Below are 8,003 nucleotides of genomic sequence, written 5' to 3' on the forward strand. Positions count from 1 at the left end.
GGGACCCATAGACGCCCCGGGAGAAATGGGTGCACGTGCTGGCCGAAAGAATAGTCCATAGCAGGACTACTTATAATAGTAGTGACCTAGAAACTGCCCACGTGTCCCTCAACAGTACAATGGGCGTGTTAAGTGGGGATTCGTCGCACCATGGGACGAGGATGATCACGGTACCAACAACAGACAAGTGTCCCCGTGTTGAGGGCTGAAAGGAGCCACCTTTGATTCTCTCTAACGTACAAAAAGAAACCATCTGGGGGGGTTACAAGTCAGAATCGTCGTGGCCCAAAGGGGAACCTGAAGAACCTGGCGGACCTCGGGGTGCAGATACTATTCTATTCCTTTCTCTGGGTGCTGTTCATACATGTTTTTTCAGTTGGTGACAGTTCAGTGAGCTGTTGGCTTCTGATATGTGCACTTTCCTGTACGTGTTATTCTCAGTGGCATGCTGATAAAGGTGTAGCCAGCCCTCAGAAAATAGATCTTTAAAAGCCCTTCTTTGTAGCAATTCCCCATTCCCGTGGTGGAAATATTTCTGGCACGGCTGACTACCAGCCACTGATGTGATGTCACTGAGTGCCACGCTGGGAAAAGAGGCAAACAGTCTGTCCTTGCGAGTTGGATTGAGTCAACTCCAGCGGTCCGCTGGTTATACTTCAACAAAAGATTTATTTAAAAAAAAGTCCAGGGCCCCTGGGTGGCTCAGTTGGTTAAGCGTCGACTCTTGATGTCGGGTCAGGTCATGATCTCAGGGTTGTGGGATCGAGCCCCGTGTCGGGCTCTGCGCTCAGTGGGGAATCTGCTCGACATTCTCCCTCTCCTTCTGCCTCTGCCCCTCCCCCTGCACGCTCTCCCTCTCAAATAAATAAACAAATCTTTAAAAAATAGTAAAACAGAAAATAAAGTCTCCTAGAAAGCAGAGCTGAGCCTAAGGACTGATTGGGGCAAGCCCCTTATGAGCTACCTGCCTTCTTGGCCCTCTGCCGGTGATACCGGTCACCTACCTCCCACTTCCCAACTATTTTTTTAAACATGTAACAGCTTTATTTCAATATAATTCATATACCATACAATTCACCCATTTAAAGTACACATTTCAGGGGTTTTTAGCGTATTCCCAGAGTTGTACAACCATCACCACACTCAACTCTAGAACCTCCACTCCAAAAAGAAACCCCATACCCATTAGTCACCCCTCATTTCCCAGCCCCTCTTGACAATCACTAATTTACTTCCCCATCTATACAGATTTGTCTCTTTTAGACGTTTCCTGTAAGTGGAATCGTAAGATACATGGTCCTCTCTGACTGGCTTCTTTTATTTAGCGGAGTGTCTTCCAGGTTCGTCCATGTTGTCAGACACATCAGTATTTTCTTTCTTTCTAGTGCCAGGTCATGCTGCACCCTGGGAATAGACTTCATTTTGTTTATCCAGTGAGGAGCATTTGGACTGTTGCCCCCGGTGTGACTATTAGGAGTCAGGCTGCTGTGAACATTTGTGTGTCAGGGTCTGTGTGGACCTATGCCCTCCGGTCTCTCGTACGCCCACCCAGGAACTGAGCTGCCGGGGCCTGGGCAACACGCTGGCTGCCCATCTGAGGAGCTGCCAGCCTTTTCCACAGCGGCGGCGCCATTGCACGTCCCTGCCAGCCGTGCACGCGGGGTCCGGTTTCTCCACGTCCTCGACAACACTGTTTAGCGTCTGCCTTTTGTACCGTAGCCACGTGGGTGCGGAGTGGCCTCTCGTGGTGGTGTTGGCCTGTGTCTCCCTGACGACGAACGCCATGGAACATCTCATGTGCTTACTGACCACGGCTAACTCTTCTATAGAAATGGCACGTAGAACCTTTGCCCGTTTTAGAATTGGATTATTTTTTTGTTGTTTTTACTGAGTTGTAGCAGTTCTTTATATATCCTAGAGACAAGTCCCTTTCAAATCAATAATTTGCAAAAATTTTCTCCCATTCTGTGGGTGGTCTTTTCCTTCCACTCTTAGAAACGAACGGGTCTTCAAGAGGATGGGACGTTCGGGAATCACAGACTAAGGCCTTCAAAGCCGGCCCGAGAACCTGAAAACGTGAGGTGGCCTTTGGTGTTTCTCTGGTAAGACTGTTGTTCTGGCCAAACGAAGCGTTTCCGTGGCCTCTGGAAGCAGAGCTGTGGGCTGTGGATTCTCCGGCCCTGGGTTTGAGGTTGCGCGTCGCCCCCTTGGCTGAGTGAACGTGGGCCAGTGGGCCTGCCCCTCGGCCCTTCGTTTGCCCATGAAGCGTGGACTCCACCGCTGCCCTCACAAAATGGACAGAGAACGGACAACTCGGGACATTTCACAATAGGCCCTCCTGAATAATTCAAGTGTGTGTACATTTCACTTTGATCGATACCTTTTTGGTAAAACATAAGAGCTGCATCTGGTCTGGTATAAATTAGGGGCTCCATAAATGATACTCCCCTCCCTCCCCCTGCTGTTCATGCCGAAGAGCCTGGCACAGCTCCTTCACCCTCTACCTCCAGATCATTCTTTTTTTTTTAGATTTTATTTATTTATTTGACAGACAGCGAGAGAGGGAACACAAGTAGGGGGAGTGGGAGAGGGAGAAGCAGGCTTCCCGCTGAGCAGAGAGCCTGAAGCGGGGCTCGATCCCAGAACCCTGGGATCATGACCCGAGCCGAAGGCAGCTGCCCAACCGACTGAGCCACCCAGGTGCCCCTACTTCCAGATCATTCTTAATTGTTCCTTCTGCTTTTAGTAGAGGAAGCTTGAACCCGTGACCTCATAGGGCGGCGGGGGAGGATGAAAGAGCTAAATATTCTTGCTTTTGCTTTGTCTTCTTACTACATCAGAGGCAAAGAGGAGAGTTTCCCAGCTTCTTGGGCCCCTAAGAACACCAACAACTGAAAACAAAAGGAAGTGTTCTTTTGCTCTCCTCTCGCGAGGAAAGCCTTCCGGCCCCAGTAAGGGTTTCTCAGTCTCCCCCACAGAGGGGGGCCCCCCGCCACCCGGGAGCCTCGGGCCTGGCCTCTGCGCTCTGCCACCCTGCCCGCGCCCTCAGCCAGCGCGCCCCAGCCACCGGAGGCCCTGGAGGAGCCGAGTGGAGAGCAGGTCCCACAATGCTCCCCTCGCCCCTGCCGCCGCACCCCTGCCTCCCTGCCCAGGGTGTGCGTGTCTGCTCCCCTCGCCCTCACCTGTGGGTCCCATGCCGGCACGTCAGGAACGCGAGTCCTGCACCTCAGCCTCGGCCTTTCGTGGGGCCCCGGATTCTGTACTTGGGGCAGATCCCCCCAGGTGATTCTGATGTGGCGGGTCATGGACTGTGCTTTGAAAAATAACACTGAAGTTTTTTTGTTTTTTGCTTTTTTTTGTAAATCAAAGCAACATGTGACTATGAAAGTGTGGATGGAAATGGCCTGGGGCCTGGCCTGGCCTCTACCGGGGCTTCGGCCGAGGAGGTGCCCCGCCCTGGTCCACTCCCCAGCACCCGGGGGCCTCCAGAGGCTCCAGGGCTCGGCCGCTGCCCAGACAGGAAGGTCCTGCAAGGCACCGGCTGTATCTGCCCTCTTCTTGCTCCCCGTCGCAGTGAGCACCTCACAGGGCCTCAAATTCTCATCTTTAAAAAGGGGGAAGAAGCCTGACCCCATCCTACCAAAATTATGCTGAGAGAAGAATGACATGAAGTGGTGGTCTTTCCCTCTGGCCTGGTAGAGGGTATTCAAAAACAACTTAGTCCCAACTCCTCTCGAAATCAAATCCAGGGGCGCCTGGGTGGCTCAGTCGTTAAGCGTCTGCCTTCGGCTCGGGTCATGATCCTGGAGTCCCGGGATCGAGTCCCGCATCGGGCTCCTTGCTCGGCAGGGAGTCTGCTTCTCCCTCTGGCCCTCCCCCCTCTCATGTGCTCTCTCTCATTCTCTCTCTCTCAAATAAATAAAATCTTTAAAAAAAAAAAGAAATCAAATGGCACTATTATGAATGCAATTCTGCTCGAGCCCGTGTCCAATCCAAAGGGGAGAAGGAATGGGGGGGCAGCAGGGGCAGGGGGAGGATAGGAAGCACCCCCTGGATCACCACCGCCCCCCCAGCACTGCGAATCCAGGAAGCTGGAGCCTGGGTTCCGTCCTGGCTTGGCTCCAACCCATGGGATGGACCATGAGCAAGCCTTTTCCCTTCTATAGTTTAGCTTCTTCACCGAGAGCTGCTTCATCTGGAGAACAGGGAGTAACAGCTTTGCCTGTCCTGGCCCTACTGGGAGCGTGCGCATGTGTGTATGTGTGTTTGCATATGTGCCCATGTGTGTTCTTGCTATGACAGTGAGTGTCACTTCAAAATTCACATGCTGGGCACCTGGGTGGCTCAGTTGGTTAAGCGACTGCCTTCGGCTCAGGTCATGATCCTGGAGTCCCGGGATCGAGTCCCGCATCGGGCTCCCTGCTCGGCGGGGAGCCTGCTTCTCCCTCTGACCCTCCCCCATCTCATGTGTTCTCTGTCTCTCTCATTCTCTCTGTCTCAAATAAATAAATAAAATCTTTAAAAAAAAAAAACCAAAATTCACATGCTGAGATCCTACCCCCCAGTGTGAGGGTATGTGGAGGCGGGGCCTTTGGGAGGTGATGAGGTCATGAGGGTGGAGCCTTCCTGAATGGGGTCAGTGCCCCTCACTCCCTCACCTCTATCCCCCCCGGCCCCCGCCCCAGGACACAGCAAGCAGAAAGCCCTCCTCCGAAGCAGACCCCCACCAGACACCAAACCTGCCGGTGCCTTGATCATGGAGTTCCCAGCCTCTGGGGGGAAATAAATAAAGAGAAATAAATGTCTGTTTTAAACTCCTAGGTCCATGGTAATTTGTTATGGCAGCCCGGATTGAGACAGTTCTTGTGTGTATGTGCGCACACGCACACATGTGTGAGTGTGTGGATGCATGCGTTTGGGCTTGTGTGTTAGTTAAGCTTTGAGCACGCTAAATCCCTGTTCTGGTAGATGAGATGATTGTCCCCTCTACAGATGAGGCCACCGGGGCTGAGTGGGCGTATTTTCCTGTTGCCGCCATAACAAATTACCACAGACTCATGGTTTACAACGACACAAACTTAATCCCCCACCGTTCTGGACATCAGGAGTCTAAAACCAAGGTGCTGGTGGGGCTGTGTTCCTTCTGGAGACCAGGGGAGGATCCCTCTCCTTGGCTTTTCCGGTTTGTAGAGGCTGTCTGCCCTTCCTTGGCTGGGGGCCCCTCCTCCCTCTTCCAAGTGTGTGGAATGTTCCGATGTTCCATCTCCCTTTTCTTGCTTCGTCCCTCTCACCGCCCTGTGTAACTACCTCGTGATGACATTGGGCCCGCCCCGATTATCCAGAACCATCTCCTGATCTCAAAAACCTTAATGACATCTGCACAGTGCCTTTGGCCATGTGAGGTAAGCTACTCACAGGTCCCAGGAATAAGGACGTGGACAACTTTGGGGTGGTGGTGCGGGGCAGGGGGAGGTGCTGTAGTCTGTCACCGAGAGCTCAAACAGGTTTCCCCAAGTCGCACAGCTGGAGCGTAGAGGTCTGGGGGGTGCGTGTCCAGTGGTGGGGGTGGGGGCTGGCTTCCTCAAGCCACTGGCAGTGCATGTTTGTGATCCGTCCCCATACCCAGCAGCTTTCCCACCGCAGCAAGCGGGCAGGGCTCGCACCTTGCTCTGCCCTTGGCCCTTGGCACCTGGCAGCTGCCCTTCCCCCCACTCGCACTCCCCGGCCACGAATGGACAGGGACGGTGGTCCCCGGGAATCCCAGCCTCGCGTGCCAGGCCTCCAGGTCTCTAACCTCCTTCCAGTATGAGGCAACCTCTCCGAGTGCCTGGATGCCTGTCTTCCTGCAGTGACATCGAGGTCTCTTCCTGCTGGCTCAGTGAGCTTTTACTGTGCACCTACATGTGCCAGGGCCCTGGGACGCAGAGGAAAATCACCACCCATCATGCCCCTGTGGACACTCAGGGTCAAGTCAACAAAACAAATGCCCGCGATACCCACATAAAGCCGTTCCCAGGAGGCTGGCAGCCTCAGTTATAATAATCCTGTTCACAATACATGAGAGGCACAAAATATACTAATGCACTGACCAAAATTCCAACTCTTGGACATTTTCCCTAAGAAAAACACAAGATTTATACCATTCTGTGATTGTAAAAACACACGTGACTAGTTAATTCCGGTACATCCACCCAGTAAAATACATACCCACGAAAAAAACTACAGAACATGCAAACATGCTTAATACATGATGTTTTCAGAGCCTGAGCTAACAGCCACCCACCCACAGGAGACTAATTCACAAAGTTAAGGTGCATCCTGACAACAGCAGTAACAGCTGTCCAAAAGCAGGTGGAAATTGTCCCATGTGTCAGAGGAGAAAGATCTCCGTACATACGCGGTTTACGCACGGAAAAATTCTGGACGGATTTGAGTGCCGTGGTTCCGAGGTCAGAACTGTAAGTCTGTAGCTTTTTATACGTATAATACAGGGGTGCCTGGCTGGCTCCGTCGGAAGAACATGTGACTTTTGATCTCGAGGTTGTAAGTTTGAGCCCTACGCTGGGTATAGAGGTTACTTAAAATACAAAAAAAGAATTAACTTAAATAAAAAATCTATATTCTAGGGCGCCTGGGTGGCTCAGATGGTTAAGCGTCTGCCTTCGGCTCAGGTCATGATCCCAGAGTCCTGGGATCGAGCCCCGTATCGGGCTCCCGGCTCAGTGGGGAGCCTGCTTCTCCCTCTGACCCTCTCCCCTCTCATGCTGTTTCTCTCTCGCTCGCTCTCTAAAAAATAAAATCTTAAAAAAAATCTATATTCTATATATTACATATAAAATATATAATAAGCTAGGGGTGACAAGTCTTGGCATAACCACTTTGCAAAGCATGTAGTAGTTTCAATAAATTTGAAGCTATGCATATCTACCTCTGACCCAGTCGCTTCACTCTTGGGTACAAATGAGTTCTCCCTTACCCGAGCACGAGGAGATAGGGAAAAGACTATCCCTGCAAAAGCCCTGTTTAAAAGAGCAAAATATTGGAATGATGCAGATGTCATCTGCAGAAGAATCGACAAAACAATTGTGGTCACTGCATACAGTGGAACACTTAGGAAGCGTTGATAAATTCTTGGAACGAATTAACCAGATTTTCTAGGTGCTGTTCTCATGCCTAGAAAACACCCGTTCTCCTGGAGCTTGCAGGGCAACGGAGCAGGGGGGAGAACAGAGGGCTGGAGAGGCAGAGACTCCTGGGTTTTCACGTGGTGGTAATGAACCACTATGAATCACTCCATGAACACACCAGGGCTACATGTAGCCACATGAATAGTGCTCAGCAAGAAAGAAAGGTACAGAAGGATTCATACAACATGAATATGTCATTTTAAAAATCTACAAAATTCTATGTATTGTCCATAGATCCGCAACGAGTAAGGGCAAACTCACAGAGGGGAGGGGGCCATGGCTCAGCAGGTGACACAGGGTTTCCCTGTCTCATCTCCTCCTCCCAAAGCAAAGAAGAAAGGAGGGAGAGAAGGAAGGAAGGAAGAGAGAGATCCGATGGAAACATGGCAAAACATGGAGACATGACAGAGCATATGGGAGGGTTGGCCGTGGAGGGAAGGGTGTGACATGCCCCAGTTTGGTGGCAAGAAGAGGGAAGGGCATTTCTGGGGGAAGGAGCTGCTGACAGATCACAGACACGCGATTTTTCTCTCCTCATGCTGAACCTCTTTCACCGCTGTAAAGAAATGAACACCCAAACTGTTTTTCTTTCCTGGACGTAAGTGGTGGTCAGGATGGCCTCCCCTCTGTCCTGCCCCGCATCATGCTCAACTTTATTTGGCCACTTTGCTTGGTTTTCTACCCTCGTTTGCCCTTCTTTGTGAAATTTCAGTCAGAGGTTGCTCAGAAAGTATATGGGATTTTCGTGAAAAGCTGCCCAGACTCACAGTCCGGGGCTGAGGAGGGTCTTCTGCTTTGTGAGCTCTTCTGAGAAAC

This window comes from Mirounga angustirostris, unplaced genomic scaffold, assembly GCF_029215605.1.
Source record: "Mirounga angustirostris isolate CCGP_5_RB_7025 unplaced genomic scaffold, mMirAng1.0.hap1 SCAF_4, whole genome shotgun sequence".
NCBI classification, from domain to species: domain Eukaryota; kingdom Metazoa; phylum Chordata; class Mammalia; order Carnivora; family Phocidae; genus Mirounga; species Mirounga angustirostris.